Here is a 22396-nt window from a genome sequence, read left to right as displayed (position 1 = left end):
TGAGGGATTATACGGTTAGCAGAAACCTGGCTCTAGAGAAACTCCCAGGAATCCACAAGGATGACCCCACCTAGGACCCTGGGCAATAGAGGAGAAGGGTGCCAATCTTTTGCCCTGCAGTCAGACTGATGATTATCTTAATTATCGCCATAGAGCCTTCATCCAGCAACTGATGAATATGGTATGTGCTCACTCATTAGAAGATACTAGCTATATTAGTTCATGATCCTAGAGAAGCTAAGTAATAAGGTGAACTCAAAGGAAAACGTATATAGACCCACCTGGAAATTGGGTAGAGGGTGTTTGGAGGGAATGGTAGAAGGGGAGAGAGTGGGAACTTGGATTGGTATTTTTTAAAAAATCTAATGAAAAATGTGGCTGTTATTTCCATTCTTTCACTGCCTGAGATTTTGCTTTTATCCGATCTCATTACTTTGTCATTCTTGGCCGTGCTCTGTTTTATGTTTTGTTTCAGTTTCGTTTTTTTTTTTCAGTGAACTTTCCTGGTTTGTATGTGTACAGTAAGAATTTTCCCCAACTGTGTTGAAGATTCATGTCATCTCTCTGGCCATGTCATATGACCAATACTTCTTTTAACAAGAAATTCATCTTTGCTTCTATGACCATAGATAATCAAAAGATGAATAATTTTACATTAGTTGGATTGTTTATAATAAAACTTTTACTGGTTCCATGTTTGTTTCTCATAGTGTTATTTTATATCTTTTCATGGGTGACCGACCATGTTCCCTTAATGTTGGATTATGTTTCCCTTTTTTGTCAGTTTTTGTATGTAAATCGATTCATTTTTTTAATTTTTATTTATTTAAAATTTTCACCGCCCCCATCCTCCCATTTCCCTCCCTCCCCATACTCCCCCCCTCGCTCTCCAGTCCTAAGAGAAGTCAGGGTGCCCTGCCTTGTGGGAAGTTCAAGGCCCCCCCTCCATCCAGGTCTGGGAAGGTGTGCATCCAGACAGACTAGGCTCCCACAAAGTCAGTACATGCAGTAAAATGAAAATCCATTGTAGTTATCATTGGATTCTCAGTCAGCCTTCATTGTCAGCCACATTGAGAGAGTCTGGTTTGATCACATGCTCATTCAGACCCAGTCCAGCTGGCTCTGGTGAGCTCCCATTAGATCAGTCCCATTGCCTCTGTGGGTGGATGCACCCCTCGCGGTCCTGACTTCCTTGCTCATGTTCTCCCTCCTTCTGCTCTTCATCTGGGCTTTGGGAGCTCAGTCTAGTGCTGCAGTGTGGGTCTCTGTCTCTATCTCCATCCATCGCCAGATGAAGGTTCAATGGTGATATGCAAGATACTCATCAGTGTGTCTATGGGAGAAGGCCAATTCAGGCACCTTCTCCTCTGCTGCCCACGGACCTAGCAGGGGAAATCCCCATGGACACCTGGGAACCCCTCTAGAGCCAAGAGGCTATCTAAGCCTAGAATGGCTCCCTTAGTTAAGATATCTTCTTCCCTGCTCCTATATCCACCATTCCTCCATCTCAATTATCCCAATCCCTCAAGCTCTCCCCAATCCTCCCCTTCTCCCTTCTATCTCCCCATCTCCCCTTTCCCCCAACCCATGCCTAGCCCCCTGCTCCCAACTTTTGCCTGACGATCTTGTCTACTTCCAATATTCAGGAGGATAACTATATGTTTTTCTTTGGGGTCACCTTCTTATTTAGCTTCTCTAGGATCACAAACTGTAGGCTCAATGTCCTTTGTTTATGGCTAGAATTCACTAATGAGTGAGTACATACCATATTTCTCTTTTGGGGTCTGGGTTATCGCACTCAGTAAAGTTTTTTCTATTTCCATCCATTTGCATGCAAAATTCAAGATGTCATCGTCTTTTACTGTTGAGTAGAACTATAAGTGTATATTGCCACACCTTTTTTATCCATTCTTCCATTGAGGGCATCTAGGTTGTTTCCAGGTTCTGGCTATTACAAATAGTGCTGCTATGAACATAGTTGAACAAATGCTTTTGTATTATGATTGGGCATCTCTTGGGTATATTCCCAAGAGTGGAATTGCTGGATCCTGAGGTAGGCTGACTCCCAGTTTCCTGAGAAACCGCCACACTGATTTCCAAAGTTGTTGCACAAGTTTGCATTCCCACAAACAATGGATGAGTGTTCCCATTACTCCACAGGTCTGCAACCTGTCCTGCCAGCAATGATGGCAAAATTCTTGTAGGAGTGGCCAACCAATGACTGCTTTATTTTGAGGCCCACACCACAAGAGGGAGCCCATGTAGGGACACTGCCTGGATGGCCAGAAGCCAGAGACAGGACGCCCAGAGACCTAGTGTATGACAAAACACACCAGGCAAAATAGAAAAAGAAATTATGGTTTCTTTCCTAATTCCTAATATTGTGCTATACACACAGATCAGTGTCTTGTCCAATTGTTATCAAAGGGGATTCGTCCTGCAGAAGATGGCAGTGGATGGAGAGACCCACTACAAGACACTATTGGAAGGGTGAATCTACACTAGAGGTCTCTATCAGGTCCCTCCATTCACTGATCAGGAAACCCCACAGCAGATAGAGAGGAAAGACTAGAAGACAGAGGGGATGGAGGACACCAATAGGACAGAGTTCACCAAATCAACCAAGCGGGGCTCACAGAGATTAACAGAGACTGAAGAAGCAAACATGGAGCCTGCAATGGTCTGCATCAGGTTCTCTGTGTATGTTATGGCTGTTAGTTTGGTGTGTTTCTGGGATTACTAATAGTAGGAGAGGGTGCATCTGTGACTTATTATCCTGCACTTGGGACTCTTTTCCTCCTATTGGGTTGCCTTCTCCAGCCCTGATATGGGAGCTTTTGCTTTGTCTTGTGATACTTGTGGTATCTTGTTTTGTACTGTTTGGTTGTCATCTCCTAAGGCCTGCTCATTTCTGAAGAGGAAACAGAAGGAGAGTGGATATGTGGGAGAGGGCAGGATATGTGGGGCAGCTAGGAGAAGTGAAGCGAGGGGAAACTGTGGTTAGGATGTATTGTATGAGAGAAGAATCTATTTTCAGCTAAAAGAGAGAGAATAGTGGATTGTTCAAATAGAACCTTCTTTCTTCCTTTCATACCTCCACTATTCAAACACACATAGACACATACAGACACACACACACACATACAAAGAAACATATACACACAGGCAAACACACATACACATAAACACAGAGACACCTACACACACAAACACACACATGCACATATACATACACACACATGCACACACACAGACACATACACACATAGACACACACACTCAAAAACAGAGAAAAACACACACACTGATTCCTGCATTCATATCTGTAGAAACACATAGGAGCTGTAACTCCTGAACTCTCAGAATGGGCCCCAGCAAGCATGTTTTCTTCAAGGGAACGTTCATCATCTGAATCTAGAATTCCCAGAGGCAGTGCCCCCCTTCTGCCACTCTACTTGCCACACCATGAACCAAACTAAGCCAAAGACATCTATCTGGTGCCATTTGTGTGGCTACATACACTCCGTGTGCTTCCTAAATGTATTTAAAGATGGGGCAAGATGAAGGTGTTCCCACAAGACTCATTCTGAAGTAAATTCCCATTTTTAGCTACTTAAAAGTGTTTAAATGTAATCTCACTTTGGTTTTGTTTAAGTCAGACATTCAAGGAATAATTTTTATTAAATAAGACTATGAGTTGGGACTGATGAATTTACATGAGACCTAAACCAGAATGAAAAGGAGAGAGAGAGAGAGAGAGAAAGAGAGAGAGAGAGAGAGAGAGAGAAATAGAGAGAGATAGAGTGCAGGCCTGATGAACATTTAGAGCCCCAAGGACCACCTCCAGTGACAGACTTCCTCCAACAGGGTCACACCTCCTCATACCTCTTACGAAGCATCACCCCAAACACCACAAAGACCAAGCATTCAAATCTATGAGTCTGTGGGGCTGTCCTATTGAATTCATGCAGGTAGTGAGACAGAAACATGGAAGGAAATCAAGGTTGGATCAAGGCTCTGGAAGTTATCTTAAAACGGGGTTTACATGTTATCACTGAACTACAGGACACTCTAACTATAAGGCCTTCAAGTGGATACCAACAGTTGGCAGGTAAGCTTGTGAGACTACCACAGACAGGACAGGTGAGGTCTATCTATCCAGTCATTTGTCTGTCCATCTACCAAGCCATCCACCCACCCATCCTTCTATCCATCCACCCATTCCATCACCCATCCATCCATCCATCCATCCATCCATCCATCCATCCATCCATCCATCCATCCATCCATCCAGATTAGTTACATCTGTATCTCTGTGCTCAGACGTAACCTATGGGAGGATGGATTTGTCTTGGCTCATAGTCTCAGAGAGGCCTTGCACTTAGAACATGATGGTGGGAAGACTGTGTGAAGGTTCTGTTCATTTCCTCATAGACACAAGGCTGGGAAACAGGAGGAATGTGGGAACCAAAGAACCACAATTCCTATCGGCTGTGCTTCAGCCAGGCAGAGGCTCCACTCCTTCTAAGAACCTATCCTCGGGATTCCACAGCAACACTTTCCCTCACTCTGCTGGCAGAGCCCCACGCCCACCCAGATTCACATACAGAGACACCAATCCATCAGGAGGAGAAGCACTGGAAGAAGGATATGGAAGAATATGGAGGAATCGCGAGTGTCATATTTGAAGTTACAAGTCATCACAGGCTGAGCTTTGCAGATGAAAAGCTGAAATTGGGAGTCATTTGTATAAAGACAGGGGAGAGGGAGAAGCTGTGACATGAAGAGACAACTCCCTGGCTCAGGTCGTCACTCGTAGCCCACTGAAGAGACTCTGGCCGGGTCAAGCATAGCTCTGACAGGCCTAGCCCTTCTCCCCCATCCCTCTGCCTTCTAAACACCGTTAGGTTACATTCCCAAAGCAGGCCACCAAGGTCTATTCCCTCATTCGGCCACTCTTTCCTCCTCAGGCTGACTACCAAAGTCCAGCTATAAAAGTCCCCTTTGGCTCACCTAATGAGCATGCCCATTTAAAGTCAAACACCGCCTCGTAAGACAGGTCTTCCCATTTTAACTTGGTAATCTATTATTTGTCTATGAGCCTCTTCCATTCCCCATTTATCTAGACATAGTCTTTTGTCTCTCTAAGACAAAACCCCTGCCCATCTCCATTTTTCCCTTCCCCTTTTCCCTTGTCACTTATCTCCTTTACCACAGCATCCCAGCCCATTCTAACACAGCCCACCCCCTTCTCCTACTCCTTAAAATTTAGCCAGAGAGGTCATTTGCTGCTGCTTTCCTACCAGAGTCAGAAATCAGCCAGTTTTTTCTTACCTGCTTAATAAAGAATCTTTCTAAGAAGCAGGTGTTAGCATAAGTTTTACCTGATTGGGGAGCTGGGAGGAAGCTCGGGTTGTGTGACAGTCCCCTTTGACCACAGAATCTGGTCCTCCAGGAATTAAAACATTGGCTCCTCTGGCCCACTTCAGCAAGGTTGTATCTAGGGAGACATGGTACCTTACAGAGAGTTAGGTCCAAGTCCTTTAGAGCACTCATTACTCATGTAAGCTTTGCTGTGAGGGCCTTCAGCAGCAGTAGGTGAAAAAGACCCTGGGAAGAAAGAGTGTAACCCAAGAGACTCAATTACAGTAAGAAACAGGACATATCATGAGCTCTCGACCAATGAGGAAAGACAAGGTCCATTATGAGCAAGGGAGTTCAGTCCTTAGGCTGTGAGATGTTGAAGACAGGAGCTGAAATCACATGACTGATGTGGTTAATTCCTATAGATGTAGCAACTGTATTGGTCAGTTCCTCACCGCTGTGACAATATGAAAGGACAAAGAATGCGTTCTGTTTCAGAGTTTCAGAGGTCTGGGTTTGAGTATTTTATATAACATCTTGACAGCAGCGCCACATATCAGAGGAAATTCTTCAGGCAGGCAGGAAGCAGAGAGGAGGCGTCCCAGCTCCTTGTCCTTCTTGGAGTCCATCTTGGTTCTCAACCCACAGAATGGTGCCATCCATATTCAGGGTGGCTCTTCCTTGACTTCCTTCACAGGCATACAGTGCTGTCTCTCACCAGTGTCCTAGGTGATTCTAACAAAGGCAAGGTGACAAGGACTAATTCGCATGGGAACCGAAGCACAGGACACTTAGAGTCAGGACTAGAGGCTCCTGTGTGTGCTCCTAATCTTTAGGGTCTGTGGAGGATGCTGGAACCCAGAGGATTACATAGTGAACTTGGGGCCACAGTTCTCACACAGGAACTACAGAGTAAGAATCTGTCAAGGACAAAAGGGGAGTAGAAGAGAGCAAAGGAAGGAGGAGGGAGAGGAGAGTTTAGAAGGGAGAGGAAAGAAAAGAGAAAGAAAAGACACTGTGGGGGAGGGCTAGAGAACCACAAAGTGAACAGAACAAACACTAAATGCATTGGTCCATAAATGAGTGAGTTAAGAGAAGCTGCTGGACGAAGCACTGGGCTGAGCTCCTGGAGTCCAGTTGAAGAGAGGGAGGAGGGATTATAGGAGCAAAGGGGTCAGGATCGTGATGGGGAAACCCACAGAGACAGCTGAACTGACCTACTGGAAACTCATTGACACTGGACTGACAGATAGGAAATCTGCATTGGACCAAATGAGGCCCTCTGAAAATGGGTGAGAGTTCTGTGATTTGGGCATTCTGTGGGGCCACTGTGCGGGAGCAAGATTTATCCCCAGGGCATGAACTGCTATTTTAAGCCCCTTCCTTATGGAAAAATAAAATTCTAAGCCTTGATATAGCAGAGGGGCTTGAATGTGTCTAAAATTGAAAGGCCAGACTTTGATCACATCCCATGGTAGACCTTACCCTTTAGGAGAAGACTTGGGAGTTGTTTGAAGGAAAATAATAAAAAAATTATTCAAATGAAAGTGAGCAGTGAAGGCAAGAACTACAGCAGAATACTGAGGTTTTGTTCAGCCGTGATTGGCCCTATGCAAGTGACATCACAGGGAGTCATTGTGAGGTCAGCAAGAGACCAGTCTATATAAGGAGCAGCCTGGGGCTGGGTTCTGTCCTTGTATCACAGAGGAGGAGTTGGTTGGTGGATGAAGATTTGGACTCAGTTATTTCTCCTATTCTTGGATATTGCAATGTGGGTGACCCTGAAAAAAGTGAGTTTCCCTTGTTTTCTGTTAGACTTTCCATGTTTGGCAATTATTGATTGATTCTTTCTGGCCATATTCAACTTTGTTTTAAATCATGGCTGTTATTTCTAGTCTTTCACTGACTGATATTTTCCTTTTCATCCAATCTCATTTCTTTATCATTCCCCACTGTGCTTTGTTTGGTATTGTTTTTTTCAAAAATTTTTCTGATCTATAAGCATTCAGTGAGGAATTTACTGAACTCTGCTGAAGATTCACCAGCCATGTATCACTTCCCTACCAATGTCAGGTGACCAGTGGTTCTACTAACAAGAAATTCAACTTCTCTTGTGACTGTGATGAAAATAAATGTTTTTATGTTTCAGAATAGGGTTGTTCGTAGTAAAACATTCTCTTGTTCTGTTTGTCCCTGGCAGTGGCATTTCATTTCTTTTCAGGGGTGACTATGTTTTCTTGATGCTGGACTATGCTTGCTCTTTTACCAAGTTTTGCTTGTAAATTGATTCTTGTGTTCCCCTGAAGGTATCTTGATCATGAAGAATGACCATTTTATTGTGTCAATGACTAAGAAGTCAATGATAGAGTAATTTCCTTAAGGATATTCCAATGTTCTAAGTCAACGACCCTTTCAGATACTCGTCTCTGTACAAGGTGTCTTTTCTCGGCTAGAGAGTAAGGGCTTTATGAAGAGTTTGTTTCATAAAAGATTTGAAAGTATCCCTTGCCTCAGTTTTATGGACTACTGTAATATATGTGGATCATTGCAGTCATTTCTTCAAATTGTTGGATTTGTCTCTGAGTTTTCCTGGTAAAAATACAAGGGATTGTCAACCTATTTGTTTTTTCAGATTGTGTTACCTAGTTTTATATTTCAACTATAAGTATGCATGGATTCTTGTATCTTTTCTTGGTATATGAGTTTGTCGCTTTAGTTGAGAGAGAGGAAAGATGGGAGCTACAGAGAGACGGTGATGCTAGAAGAAATTCCATCCAGTCACGAGGACTCTAGCAATGATGGCCACATAGTGGGAGTCTGAGGCAGTTTCGTTCCTGTCAGACAAAGCATGTCTCCATGGAATTGAGGTTTCTGAGGGAAAGGGAGGTCCTGCACCAATAGGAAGCAGGTTCATTTAGTATGAGACCTGTGCTACACCATAGAGAATGGGGCCATGAATTCAGGGTACTTGAAGAGTCCATTCTTTCTCTGGTGGAGGTGGATGAAAGAGACACAGTCAATGTGTGACTGTGTGACAGCAATGAGTCTGCCTTGACTTCTGGGCAGCATGGGTAGGGTGGGGATGGGGAGCAACCAGCTCTGCTAAGCCCATGTTTATTGATTAGCATTCTGTTGTGATAGAAGTTTATCTTAAGAGAGAGTGAGCATATCTGTCTGGCTTAGTTTTGAAGGGATAAGAGCCCATAGTGGGTCAGAGGCATGGAAGCTAGCTGAAATCCTGAAGGAAAATGCAGGAGATTGAGATATCAAAAACTGAAACTCAAGCAAGAAGTAGAAGACATGAAGACCAGAATCTAGGTGATTCTAACCCAGGCAAGGTGACAAGTACTAACTCACTTTGGAACCCAAAAAAGGACACTCAGAGCCAGGACATGGGCTCATGCCTATGATCTTAATCTTTGGGGGCTGTAGAGTATGCTGCAACCCTGAGGGCTACACAGTGAATTGGAGGCTGAACAGTAAGTAAGTAAGTAAGACTCTGTCAAGGACAAGAGGGGAAGGTATTGGAGGAAAAGAAAGAGGATGGAGGGAGAAGTGAGAGAGGGAGAGGAAGGAGAAGAGGAAGGGAAGACACTGAGGGTGTAGCAAGAGAATCCATTAAGTGAACATAAGCAAACACTAAATGCATTGGTCCATAAATGAGTAGGTTAAGAGAAGCTGCTGGAGAAAGCACTGGGCCGAGCTCCTGGAGTCCAGTTAAAGAGAGTGAGGAGGGATTATAGGAGCAAACGAGTCAAGATCATGATGGGAAAACCCAAGAGACAGCTGACCTGAACTAGTTGGAACTCATTGACACTGGACTGACAGATGGGAAATCCGCATAGGACTGAACTAGGCCCTCTGAAAATGGGTGAGAGTTCTGTGACTTGGGCACAGTGGGACCAGGATTTATCCCCAGGGCATGAACTGTCTTTTTGGAGCCCATTCCTTATGGAGAAATACCTAACTCAGCATGGATACATGGGAGGGTCTTGGTCCTCCTCAGGTTGAAATGCCAATCTTTGTTGACTCCCAATGGCAGGCCATGCCGTTTATGAGGAATGGATGGGACTTGGTTGAAGAGAAGGTGTAGGGGGGAGGACGGGAGAGATGAGGAACTGTGGTTGTTATATAAAATGGAAAAACCTTTTAAACAAAAAAATTAAATGAAAGTGAGCGGGGGAAACAACTCCAGCAGACCACTGTCATTTTCTCAGCTGTGATTGGTCCAGTGCAATGACATCACAGGGAGTCATTGTGAGGTCAGCTAGAGACCAGTCTGTAAGGTGCTACCTGGACTGGGTTCTGTCCTTGTATCACAGAGGAGTAGTGGTTGGTGGATAAGGATTTGGACTCAGTTATTTCTCACAGATTTGGACACTTTAAACTAGGTGGGTCCTGAAAAATTGAGTTTCCCTTTTTTTCTGTTTGCCTTTTGGTGTTTGACATTTATTGATTCTTTTTTTACCATATTTAATTTTGTTTTAAATTGTGACTATTATTTCTATTCTTTCACTGACTGAGATTTTCCTTTTTATTTGACTTCTTTGTCATTCTTAACTGTGCTCTTTTTTTTAACTTTCTGGTTGTAGGCACACAGTAAGGAACTGTGAAGATTTACCATCCGTGTGTCACCTCCCTCCCAATGTCAGGTGAGCAGTGTTCCTATTAACAGGAAATTCATCTTCTCTTCTGACTATGATGAAAATAAATATTTTCTTGTTTCTAGAATAGGATTGTTGATAGTAAAACATTCTCTCATTCTATGTTTGTCCCTGGCAGTGGCCCTCACTTCTTTACTGGGGTGACTATGTTTTCTTGATGTGGGACTATGCTTGCTCTTTTGTCTAGTTTTGTTTGTAGACTGATTCTTGTGTTCCCCAGAAGGTATCTTGGTCATGAAGAATGATCATTTAATGTGTTACTGACTAAGAAGTAAAGGAGCAAGTGCTATCCTTAAGGATATTTTAATGTTCGTAGTCATTGCCCCTGTCAGACACTCGTGTCTTTTCAAGGTGTCTTTACTTGGCTAGAGCGTAAGGGCTTTACGAGAAGAGTTTGTTTTATAAAAAGATTTGAAGATAAACCTGCCTCAGTTTCATGGGCTAATGGAATATCTGTGGATCATTACAGTTATTTCTTTAGACTGTTTGATCCATCAGTGAATTATCCCGGTACAATACAAGGCATTGTCAACTTATTTGTTCTTTCAGATTTTTTTGCCTCATTTTATATTTCAACTTTAAAGTTTTCCATGGATTTTTGTATATTTCCTTATTATGTGAGTCCGCATCTTTACTAGTATGTGAGGAAAGATGGGAGCTGCAGAGAGACGGTGATGCTAGGGGAGATTCTACATCCAGGCACAAGGACTCTAGCAATGATGGCCATGCAGTGGGAGTCTGAGGCAGTTTCATTCCTGTCAGACAAAGCTTGTCTCCAAAGAATTGAGGTTTCTGAGGGAAAGGGAGGTCCTGCACCAATAGGAAGCAAATTCCTTTAGTATGAGACCTGTGCTACACTACAGAGGATATGGCCATGAATTCCGGCTACTTGTCCTGGTTCAGGAGTCGGAGCCCAGGCAGCATCAGCCCACTCTGCCCTCCCAGGCCCCCTGTGAGAAGAGGATATTTAGTTCCAGTCAGCCTCACAGAAAGTCCTATCACTGAGTATCTTCAGCTCCATTGCCCAGACTAGTCACGTGGCTGTTATTGAGCCAATCACTGAGTACAAGGTAGTGTGATGTTCTGATTAGCCAGGCCTGAGTCATATGACCACCCAGGCTGAGATGAAATTAATTTTTTAGAACCACAGACATTGAGAGTTAAGGCGAAGCAAGGGACAGGAAAAGGGCCTTTATCAGATGTGGGTGCAGCCCAGCTCCAGGCTAAATAATGAAGCAGTCACAGGACACCAGTCACAGGGACAGAAGGACAGGTTAAGTTGTCATGCCGTTCACACCAACTCCATTGGGAGACTGACCCAAACCTCTCTGCCCAGAGAAAACTAAATTTATTTCCTTTTCAAAATTTTAACTTCACATGTATGGATGTCACAGAATAATTGATAGTCAGTTCTCGCCTACCTTGTGGGTCCTACGGATCGAACTCAGGCCTTCCCTCTTGGCAGCAACCATATACACCTGGGGAGACCCGCGGCTCTGCCTTGTGCTTGTAGCTCTGCCTTCAGCAGGAGAGTTGGAATTCAGGTCACAGTTATGACAGTTTTGTTCTCTAGCTAACCCAGGGAGAGTTCTTTGTGACCACACTTGATTTAAGAACTACACTTTTCATTTGATAAAATCTCTGGTAAAGATTGGAGGTTTGTGAGATCAGAGCTGTGAAGAAGTAAAAGGAATAGATGCTAATGCCAGGAGGAGTACACTAAAGCACACAACATAAATGAAGATACGCTTAATGAACTCATCTCCCAAGGAAAGGGGGAAAATGGCAGAAATTAGCCATTCCTGAGGTTTGTAAAAGGGGAGCAGTTTCTTATGGGCAGTAGAATAATGCTGTCTTCATCTCAGGTGGCAGAATTGATGGAGATCACAAAACTGCTGGGTCCAGGACTCTAAGAAACATCATCTCTTGCCTTTGAGACTTTATCTATGGCTAAAAGTGGCCCCAGAGGCTCCAGAATACCAACCATTAGGAGTATTTGGGATGCGAGTACCAGGCAGCTGACCTTAGTGATTGAAATGAATGGGGTGTGGAGGGATTGCTTTTCTTATATAACAAAATTCTAAAGGAAACACCTGATGGCCCTGATTTGCAGCTCATGTTTTTTGGCTTTTTCTTCACAGTTCGAAAGAGGGCTACATCAACAGCAGGTACCATCACCACCTTCCATTAGAAGGAAGCGGGAAGGTGGTTCTGTGCAAGCTTGTGGTCTCAAGTTCAAGGCCTCATCACCAATGTAATGTCAGAATCATTTGTTTGCACACCTGTGATCCCAGCACTCCTACAGTAAGATGGGAGGTAGAGGCAGGAGAGTTCCTAGGAACTCATAGACCACAGCCTGTAAATACAGTGGCTGTGAAACCCTGTCTCAAACAAGTGGAGGACAAGGACCAACACCCAAAGGTGACCTCTGACCCCCATGTGTGTGCCATGGCACACACAGCCATGTCTGTATTCAAACATATTCCCCACACACACCTTCTCTCTACATATGACACTCTCTCATACATGTTCAGACGTGCACACACAGAGACACACACAGGCACACACACCCTACTCAGAAGCAAAGGAGAAATGAGAAGGAAGAGGAAAACACCATTTAAAGACTTCATGCCTGTCAATGAAAGCTTATGTTTTGGTTGCCTTCATCTGCAATGTGACTAAGCAGAAGGTGTGAGAATGAGCTCTTGACAATTCCACCCACAGGATTTGCATCATTTCTTCCAATACCCATCTTTTAAGAAGGTGTGGACAAGTTTTTAACATAGCTAATGCTCTCATCTCAGGAATATCTAGACCAATTCTCTCAACTTGAAGTTTTTACCAGCCAATTAACCATTCCTCTTTACTTGCCAGCATTCTCCAGAGGAAGAGTGGTCATGGAAGGAGATTTACTTATCATTCATGCTATTATTTTATACAATATCTTAATTCATATTCCTATTTTACTATTCTTTTTTTTATTCTTTTTTTTTATTCTTTTTTACTTAAAATTTCCAATTGCTCCCCGTTTCCCATTTCCCTCCCCCTCCTACCACATATTGCCCCCTCCCCCCGCTCCCCTCTCCCTATCCCCACTCCAATTCTCCTCCCCCTAGTCCACTCCCCCTCCCTCTCGATACTGAAGAGCAGTCCAAATTCCCTGCTCTACAGGAAGACCAAGGTCCTCCCACTTCTATCTAGGTCCAGGAAGGTGAGCATCCAAACAGGCTACGCTCCCACAAAGCCAGTTCATGTATTAGGATTGAAACCTAGTGCCATTGTCCTTGGCTTCTCATCAGCCTTCATTGTCTGCCTTGTTCAGAGAGTCCAGTTTCAACCCATGCTTATTCAGTCCCAGTCCAGCTGGCCTTGGAGAGCTCCCAATAGATCAGTTCCACTGTCACAGTGGGTGGGTGCACGCCTCGTGGTCCTGATTTCCTTGCTCTTGTTCTCCCTCCTTCTGCTCCTCATTTGGACCTTAAGAGCTCAGATGGTTGATCCAAATTGGGTCTCTGTCTCTCTCTCGATCCATCGCCAGATGAAAGTTCCTGTGCCATTCTCCTTGGCCTCTCGTCAGCTCTCATTGTCCAACACATTCAGAGAGTCCGGTTTTATCCCATGTTTTTTTCAGTAGCAGTCCAGCTGGCCTTGGTGAGCTCCCAATAGATCGGCCCCCCTGTCTCAGTGGTTGGGTGCACCCCTCATGGTCCTGACTTCCTTGTTCATGTTCTCTCTCCTTCTGCTCCTCATTATAACCTTGGGAGCTCAGTCCGGTGCTCCAGTGTGGGTCTCTGGCTCTATCTCCATCCATCGCTAGATGAAGGTTCTATGGCGATATGCAAGATATTCATCAGTATGATTATAGGATAGGTTCATTTCAGGTTCCCTATCCTCAGGTGCCCCAATGAACTAACTTGGGACATTGCCCTGGGCATCTGGTAGCCATTCCAAGTTCAAGTCTCTTGCCAACCCTTGTTTTTTTTTGTTTACTCGAGACAGGGTTTCTCTGTGGTTTTGGTGCCTGTCCTGGAACTAGCTCTTGTAGACCAGGCTGGTCTCGAACTCACAGAGATCCGCCTGCCTCTGCCTCCTGACTGCTGGGATTAAAGGCGTGTGCCACCACTGCCCGGCTCTATTTTACTATTCTGTGTTTTTAAGTTCTGAAGAACAAACCCAGGTCATCCGGCTTGGTGGCAAACACCTTTACCTGATGAGCCATCCCACTGTTCCTGGAAGATGTATTGGACTGGTTAACATAAAGGCTGGTGTATTCCCCATTGACAACATGGAGGCGCGGTCTGGAAGCTGGATGCTTCTGCAGTTTCCATCTGCTGCTGGTGACCTAGAATCTCCCTAGCACTGAGTTCACATTGCAGGCAGAAGGAGTTAGCGTGGTGTCCTTGGAGGATGGCTACAACAATGGGAGGATTCCTCAAAAAAGGTGCTTGCACACCCACTTCTTCCCGATCCCCTAGTCTCCCTGGGCTACCGTCCCTTTGGGTAATACCAGGGTGGGTCTATTCCAGTTACTGTCCCACATGCCATCCCTCTCTGGAAATTCCCCTCACACGCACAAGTGTGTGCTACCCATCCTTGACACTCATGCAGCCAGGTTGACAACCACCACTTCACAGTTCTGCCTGATAGCCTGGGAAATCCTTGCCCATGAAGTCATGGTGACACTGATTACCCCAGGGAGGATACATCCACAGGACTGGACACATGACCTGAAGACCTAGTCATCTGAAAACCTGGTCCTGGTGGTGAACCTCCAGGAAGTCATGTGGTCTGTGCAGGCCAATCAGCATCCCTCCACAAGGCTTTTGTCACAGAGAAAGATCTTCCCACTTTGGGCAGTAGAGGCAGAAAAGGGATCTGCTGGTGGGCATCAGCTGGTAGAAAAACTGAATCCATAGAAGGGAAAATTGAGGATTCGATGTTAAGGAATTGCTGCAGTAGAGAGCAGCCCATGACAGACCAAAGAAAGGCTCCTCCCAGGCCAGAGTGGTGATGCAGGGAGTTTACTGGGGTTATTCGTGGATTGTTCATAGATGTAGGAAGACCCAGCCCACTGTGGGTGGCACCATTCCCTAGCTTGAGCCCTGAACTGTCTAAGAGTGAAGCAAGCTAGCAAAAATGAGTTTATTCTCTTGGCTCTTGACTATGGGTGTGATATGACAAGCAGCTTGAGTTCCTGTCTTTAAATTCCTAAAGTGATGGATTATAACATGGATTTATGAGTTAAATAAGCCCTTCCCTCCCTGTGAAGTATTTGTTAGAACAGCAGAAACAAAACTAGAACATATGTCAAAGATCTTTACCAACCGAGCTCCCTCCTGCTTTGTTTAAGAGCCTGGATTTAGAGGTGCTCCTGGTAAAAAGGGGTTCTGCCTATAAGGATTAAAGAAAAGAGAAATAAGTTCACATCTGTTGACACTACCCACTCCATACTGTTGGTGAGATGTATTTGGAACATGCTCTGCCTTCTGAACTAAAGAAAGCACCCGTGGATGTCTTCCCCAGTCTCATTAGAGAGCTCTGCTAGGGCACATGTTGTGTTCAGGAGAAAGATGCCAAGCACAGCTCTTTCCACTCTTATTGTAAACGTCATCATTGAAGCTGCTCCAGGTCTGTGAGTACACACACACACACACACACACACACACAGAGAGAGAGAGAGAGAAGTGTTCCCTCCTCCTCCAAACTTGACAATTCTGATATTCATCCTTGTCTGTCTTCACTTAGACTACAAAGACATGGAAAAGTCTGAAGTATTTGTCAACTACAGACACTTGGTGAAGATGGCTTCTTGTAATTAAAGATGTCACACAGCCTAGGTCCTAGTAAAGATGGGGAAACCCTGCCTATTATTTTAAAGATGAACATGACAGGTGTCAGCGAGCAGTCCTAGGAACTCAGATACAGTCACGTCTAAAAAATACCAGACTGCCTAAGGGGGGAATAGGGGAGGGAATGCTGGGGGTGGGGAATGTCAGACTGCCTGAAGGAAGAACTGGGTGTGAGAACATCAAGGCAGGGGGATGCCTTTCTTCTAGAAAAAAGACAAGTGAATCTCCAGGCTGATTCCTCCATGCTAATCATTGAGATTCAAAACTGAGAAAAGAAAGTCACTTAGGACAATGAAGAAAAGTTAATGTGGACAAATACCTACACTCAACTCTGCAGTACTGGAGGGAGGAGAATGAGCTCCCGTAATATTGACACCAAGGTCATGGAATACCTATGTCTACAGGAGTCTGTGCTCTGCCAACAAGACCAAAATCCATTGTTCTCATTAGTGTCGCTTCCATGAATAAACATTTGTTTGACCTCGTCTCAGTTGGTCCAGTTGGAGGCTGTCATTGCTCCATCCATCAGCTGTAGGCTCCGGGAAGAAACGTTCCAGCTGGTGAAGAAATCACGGTCCAGTTGGTGAAGTCACTGCTCTCTCCATTAGCTGTAGGTACCGGGAAGAAACGGTCCAGTTGGTGCCGAAGAAACGGTCCAGTTGGAGGCTGTCATCGTTCTCTTCATCAGCTGTAGGTACCGGGAAGAAACGGTCCAGGTGGAGATTGGCACCGCTCTCTCCGTGCTGTAGGTGCTGGGAAGAAACAGACCAGGTGGAGAAGTCATCGCTCTCTCCCTCAGCTGTAGGTACCGGGAAGAAACGGTCCAGGTGGAGATTGGCATTGGCAACGTTCTCTCCGTGCTGTAGGTGCTGGGAAGGAACAGACCAGGTGGAGAAGTCATCGCTCTCTCCCTCAGCTGTAGGTACCGGGAAGAAACGGTCCAGGTGGAGATTGACATCGCTCTCTTCATCAGCTGTAGGCTTCTGGTGCTGCTTGAACCTTTGACCTACTAGGCCCTCCCTAAATTAAGTTGTTCAGCTTGGTTCAAATGGTTTCCAATGAAGAATTCAGTGTTTCCTGCAAAGTGGAAGACTTGCAAGGTTTGAGTCAACTGTACCCATTCCATGGTGTGTGGGACACACTATACACATTGTAGTGATGTCATAGTCAGTCTAGAGCTACAGGCAAATGTGCTATTCATTAGAAAAGGAAGCATAATGTTGTAGACTGCTTTTCTGAGCCGCTCCGTGAGTCAGACACTCCTACTGTATTAGTCAGTTTTCTGTCACTGTAACTGAAATCCTGAAGCTGGCTGCTTTATCCAGAAAAGAGATTTATTTAGCTCAGCATTCTAGACCTCAAGGGTCTGGTGTGCTGAGGACCATGAGGAACAGTTCCCCAACAAGCAGAGAGAGGCAGGAAGCCAGAGAGAGGGGAGAACTTGCTCTTGCTCTCTCCACAACAACCCTATGTAGAAGAAAGGCAAGCTCCCAGTCCTCGTATGCGACTTTGCTGCAATGATAAAACACTGTCAAAAACCAGCTCCAGAGAGGAAAGGCTCATCTCAGCTCAGCACATAAAAATGTGAGTGACAGCAGCCCATGATCTGGAGACCTGAGGTGAATAAAAAGGAGATATTGATTGGAGGACCAGCATCCATGTCTCTGATTCCAACAACAGATGCAATATAACAAGAATCCTGAAGCGCTTGCGTGCCTTATGGAGTTGGACAATTCTGTATTCTGTCAATTATGTTTTAAATAAACGTTTATTGTCCAGTAGCCAGGCAGGAAGTATAGATGGGACACAAGACAAGAAGTAGAGGCGGGGCAATGAGAACAGGAGAATTCTAAGAAGAAGGAAGCTCCTTCCCCAGTCCCATGAGACACCAAAGATGCAGACTGTGACCTGCCCTGCTGGAAAAGGTAATGAGCCATGTGGCTAACATAGATAAGAATAATGGGTTAATGTAAGTTATAATAGCTAATATGAAACCTGAGCTAATGGGTCAATCAGTTTATTACTTATGGAGACCACTATGTGGTTTTCTTTGGGACTTACTGGCTATGGGAACTTGGCAGGACAGAAACTTCAAAATAGCAGGCCCTCATGTTACAGAATGGTGCCCACGTGGACAACTGCATCCACATAAAACCTGAGAGAGCTTGGGAAGTAATTCTAGACAGAAAAGAATAGCATGACTCCTTGGTAGCAGCAATTTCTCAGGTCTGCTCTGCTTGCTAGAGTGAAGCAAGCACTCTCATTTAAGAGAGGCTTCCTGACTCAGTTTTTGTTTTTTTTTGAAGAGGTCCTGCCACAAAATACTTAAATGGTGTTTATGAAAAGCTGAACACATGCACTTTGGTTTTCAGTTGCAGCAGGAATAAAGGCATGCTGTTTTAAAATGCTAGCTTTCTGGGCCTTCCTGCCAACGCAAACTCTGACTCTTTCAGGCAGGCAGTCCAACTACAGAGAATCTGAGTGCAGTGTGTGAGCATACTGCTGCAGCTTGCTTTCTGGCAGGGACCTTAAAATGCAATAGAGTTGTGGCAATAAACGTGACTCCAGCCGGTACCTCCGCCATTAGGCTGGAATCTCTGAAAGCAGCCATCAAAACCATGGCTTTAATCCTACCCATTACGCTTAGCAAATTACAGACTCATGTGATCAGAAATAGAAAGAGATACAGTAAAGAGAGATTCAAAGACAAAGAAAAGCTCTAAATAGTTTACAGTGTGTTAAAAATATATGCAGGCTTAAAAAAAAGGTTAAAGTCCTTAAAATAAAATAATAAGAAAGAGAGTAGTTGGGTGTTGTGGCACACACCTTTAAACCCAGCACTCAGGAGGCAGAGACAGGCAGATCTCTGTGAACTCAAGGACAGCCTGGTCAACAGCATGAGTTCCAGGACAAAATACATAAAAATCCTGTCTCAGAAAGCCCAAAATTAAAAATAAACAAATTAGAGTTTAAAATAAAGCCATGTAAAGATAGAAAACACACAGAGAATCTGGAAACTGTATATTATTATGCTCTCTTTGAATTGTTTGAATGCTGAGGAAGGAGCAACAGCTGCTAAAAGATATTTGCTTATAAATGCTGCTGAATTAATCCAAGATAGGTATTTTGAAATACCTTGACTTCAAAATTGAAGTCAAAAAGCATGTTACTTTGGAGAAAAGATTTTGTTTTTGTTTCCACAGGAAATGAGAGGCTGTAGATTCATTCCGAGTTAAGAAAAATCAGTTTTGACAAGGAAGACCATCTGAGAAATCTCCAGGAGGAACAGATGGCCCATATTTCTGAGTTCTACGTCCAAAACAGATTCAAGACTGCTGCTTGAGATGAACAAGAATCACAGGATACTCCAATCAGGACTTCAGCAGAATTCTAAATTTTCTTTATGTCCCTATAAGATTATCAGCATACCCAAATAGCAGGAAGTAGCCTGGAATACTATGCCCACATTCCCAAAAATGGACTATGTATATTTTACTTTGTTAAAAAAAAAAGGCAGAAAGTGGTGCAGGGGAATTCTGTCAATTATGTTTAAAATAAACACTTATTGGCGAGTTGCCAAGCAGGAAGTATAAGCAGGACAACCAGACAGGAAGTAGAGGCAGGGAAAGGAGAACAGGAGTATTGTGGGAAGAAGGAAGCTCTTTAACCAGTCCTGTCCAGACACCGAAGATGCAGGATTTGACCTGCCCCACTGAAAATGGTACTGAGCTATGTGGCTAACACAGATAAGAATAATGGGTTAATATAAGTTATAAGAACTAATATGAAGCCTGAGCTAATGGACCAATTAGTTTATAACTTATGGACACCTCTATATGATTTTCTTTTTATTTATATATTTTTTTATTTTTTTAGATTTTTCGAAACAGGGTTTCTCCATAGTTTTTGGTTCCTGTCCTGGAACTAGCTCTTGTAGACCAGGCTGGCCTCGAACTCACAGAGATCCGCCTGCCTCTGCCTCCCGAGTGCTGGGATTAAAGGCGTACGCCACCACCGCACGGCCCTCTATAAGATTTTCTATGGTACTTAACGGCTGGGGAAACTGGACAGGCCAGAAACCCCAACTCATGTTACAACAATGGAAATTGAAGAAGATAGCAGAAAATGGAACGATCTCATATGCTCTTAGATAGGTAGAATCAACATAATAAAAATGGCAGTCTTACCAAAAGCAATCTATAGATTCAAACTATCACCATCAAAATCCCAACACAAATCTTCACAGACCTTGAAAGAACAATAATCAACTTTATATGGAAAAACAAAAAAAATTATATTCATTTGAGTAAACAAGAACAAAGCAGGCAGCCTTTTAATTGTCTACAGTCCTCATGGAACAAATAGATCCAGTTATAAAGCATCCCCAGTATATAGTCTAGATATCAAAATTATACATCCTAATGAAGAGTCACGCTGACTATGTGTGTATGCATGCAGTGGGTGGAATCTATTCATGAGACAACACATAAGCAGTGTTAAAACACCCAAAGTTATTCCAATGAAGAAATGAAGTTGTTAGGATAGAAATGAAGGTGACTCATGAGAGAAATTACACACAGGAGCAACTGCTTTCCACAGCCTTTCCAGGTGGGGCTCCCTATCAGAGAATCACTCACCTGAGGTCGGCCTGCTGGACTCTAGTTATCACTTGCTGAGTCTGTCAGGGCCCTGACAGTGTGGTACCCTAGGTTATGAGCCTTCCCCTGTGAGGATACAGATCTATTTTGGTTGTGTCCCTCTCTGTGATTTTTCATGTTTGCCATTTTTTGATACATTTGTGAGCAATGCCTTAAAGTTATCTGATGACCAATCTCTTTTTTTTCACTCTCTCTTAATTATAAATGCCCGGCCTTGACTTGTCATTAGCCAGATTGGTTGATTGATTGATTGATTGATTTTTCCTCTTTATTAAAAATTTCCACCTCCTCCCCTCTTCCCATTTCCCTCTCTCTCCCCCAGTCCCCCTTCCCCATTCCCTCCCAGTCCAAAGAGCAGTCAGGGTTCCCTGCCCTGTGGGAAGTCAAAGGTCCTCCCCGCTCCATCCAGGTCTAGGAAGGTGAGCATCCAATCAGACTAGGCTCCCACAAAGCCAGTACATGCAGTAGAATCAAAGCCCAGTGCCATTGTCCTTGCCTTCTAAGTCAGCCCTTATTGTCAGCCACATTCAGAAAGTCCAGTTTGATCACATGCTCCATCAGTTCCAGTCCAGCTGGCCTTGGTGAGCTCCCATTAGATCAGCCCCACCATCTCAGTGGGTGGGAGCACCCCTCACGGTCCTGACTTCCTTGCTCATGGTCTCCCTCCTTTTGCTCCTCATTTGGACCTTGGGAGCTCAGTCCAGTGCTCCAATGTGAGTCTCTGTCTCTATCTCCATTCATCGCCAGATGAAGGTTCTATGGTGATATGCGAGATATTCATCAGTGTTGCTATAGGATAAGGCCAGTTTAGGCATCCTCTCCTCAGCTGCTCAAGAAACAAGCTAGGGACATCTCCTTGGACACCTGGGAAGTCAAGTCTCTTGCCTACCCTAAAATGACTTCCTTGATTAAGATATCTAATTCCCTGCTCCCATAACCACCCTTCATCTATCCCAAGCATCCCATTCCCACAAGCTCTTCCCATCCTCCCCTTCTCCCTTTTCTCTCCCCATTACCTCTTACCCCCATCCCTCCCCCACCCCCATGCTCCTAACTTTTGCCTGGCAATATTGTCTCTTTCCAATACCCAGGAGGATAGCTATATGTTTTTCTTTGGGTTCACCTTCTTATTTAGCTTCTCTAAGATCACAAATTATAGGCTCAATATCCTTTATTATGGCTAGAATCTACTTATGAGTGAGTACATACCATATTCATCTTTTTGGGACTGGGTTACCTCACTCAGGATAGTGTTTTCTATTTCCATCCATTTGCATGCAAAATTCAAGATGTCATTGTCTTTTATCACTGAGTAGTACTTTAATGTGTATATATTCTATACTTTCTTATGGTTTTTGTCTTTCAGTTTATTTATGATGGATTACATTGATAGATTTTTGTATGTTGAACCAGTCCTGCGTCTCCGGGGTTGAAGCCTACTTGTTCGTAATGGATAATTTTTTAAATGTGTTCTTGGATTCTGTTTGCCAGAATTTTATTGAGAATTTTTGCATCGATGTTCACGAGTGAAATTAGTCTGTAATTCTCTTTCTTGGTTGGGTCTTTGTGTGGTTTTGGAATCAGGGTGACTGTAGCTTCATAAAAAGAGTTTGGCAATGATTCTTCTGATTCTGTTATGTGGAACACAGTAAGGAGTATAGGTATCAGCTCTCCCTGGAAGTTCTGATAAAATTCTGCATTAAAACCATCAGGTTCTGGGCTATTTTTTTTTTTTTTTGGTTGGGAGGTTTTTTATGACAGCTTCTATTTGCTCAACTTATAGGTATATTTAAATTATCCACCTGGTCTTGATTTAATTTTTGTAATGGTACTTACCTAAAATCAAGTCCATTTCTTTTAC

The sequence above is a fragment of the Chionomys nivalis genome, chromosome 19 (assembly GCF_950005125.1).
Source record: "Chionomys nivalis chromosome 19, mChiNiv1.1, whole genome shotgun sequence".
In the NCBI taxonomy this organism is placed as follows: domain Eukaryota; kingdom Metazoa; phylum Chordata; class Mammalia; order Rodentia; family Cricetidae; genus Chionomys; species Chionomys nivalis.
This window is presented reverse-complemented; position numbering follows the sequence as displayed.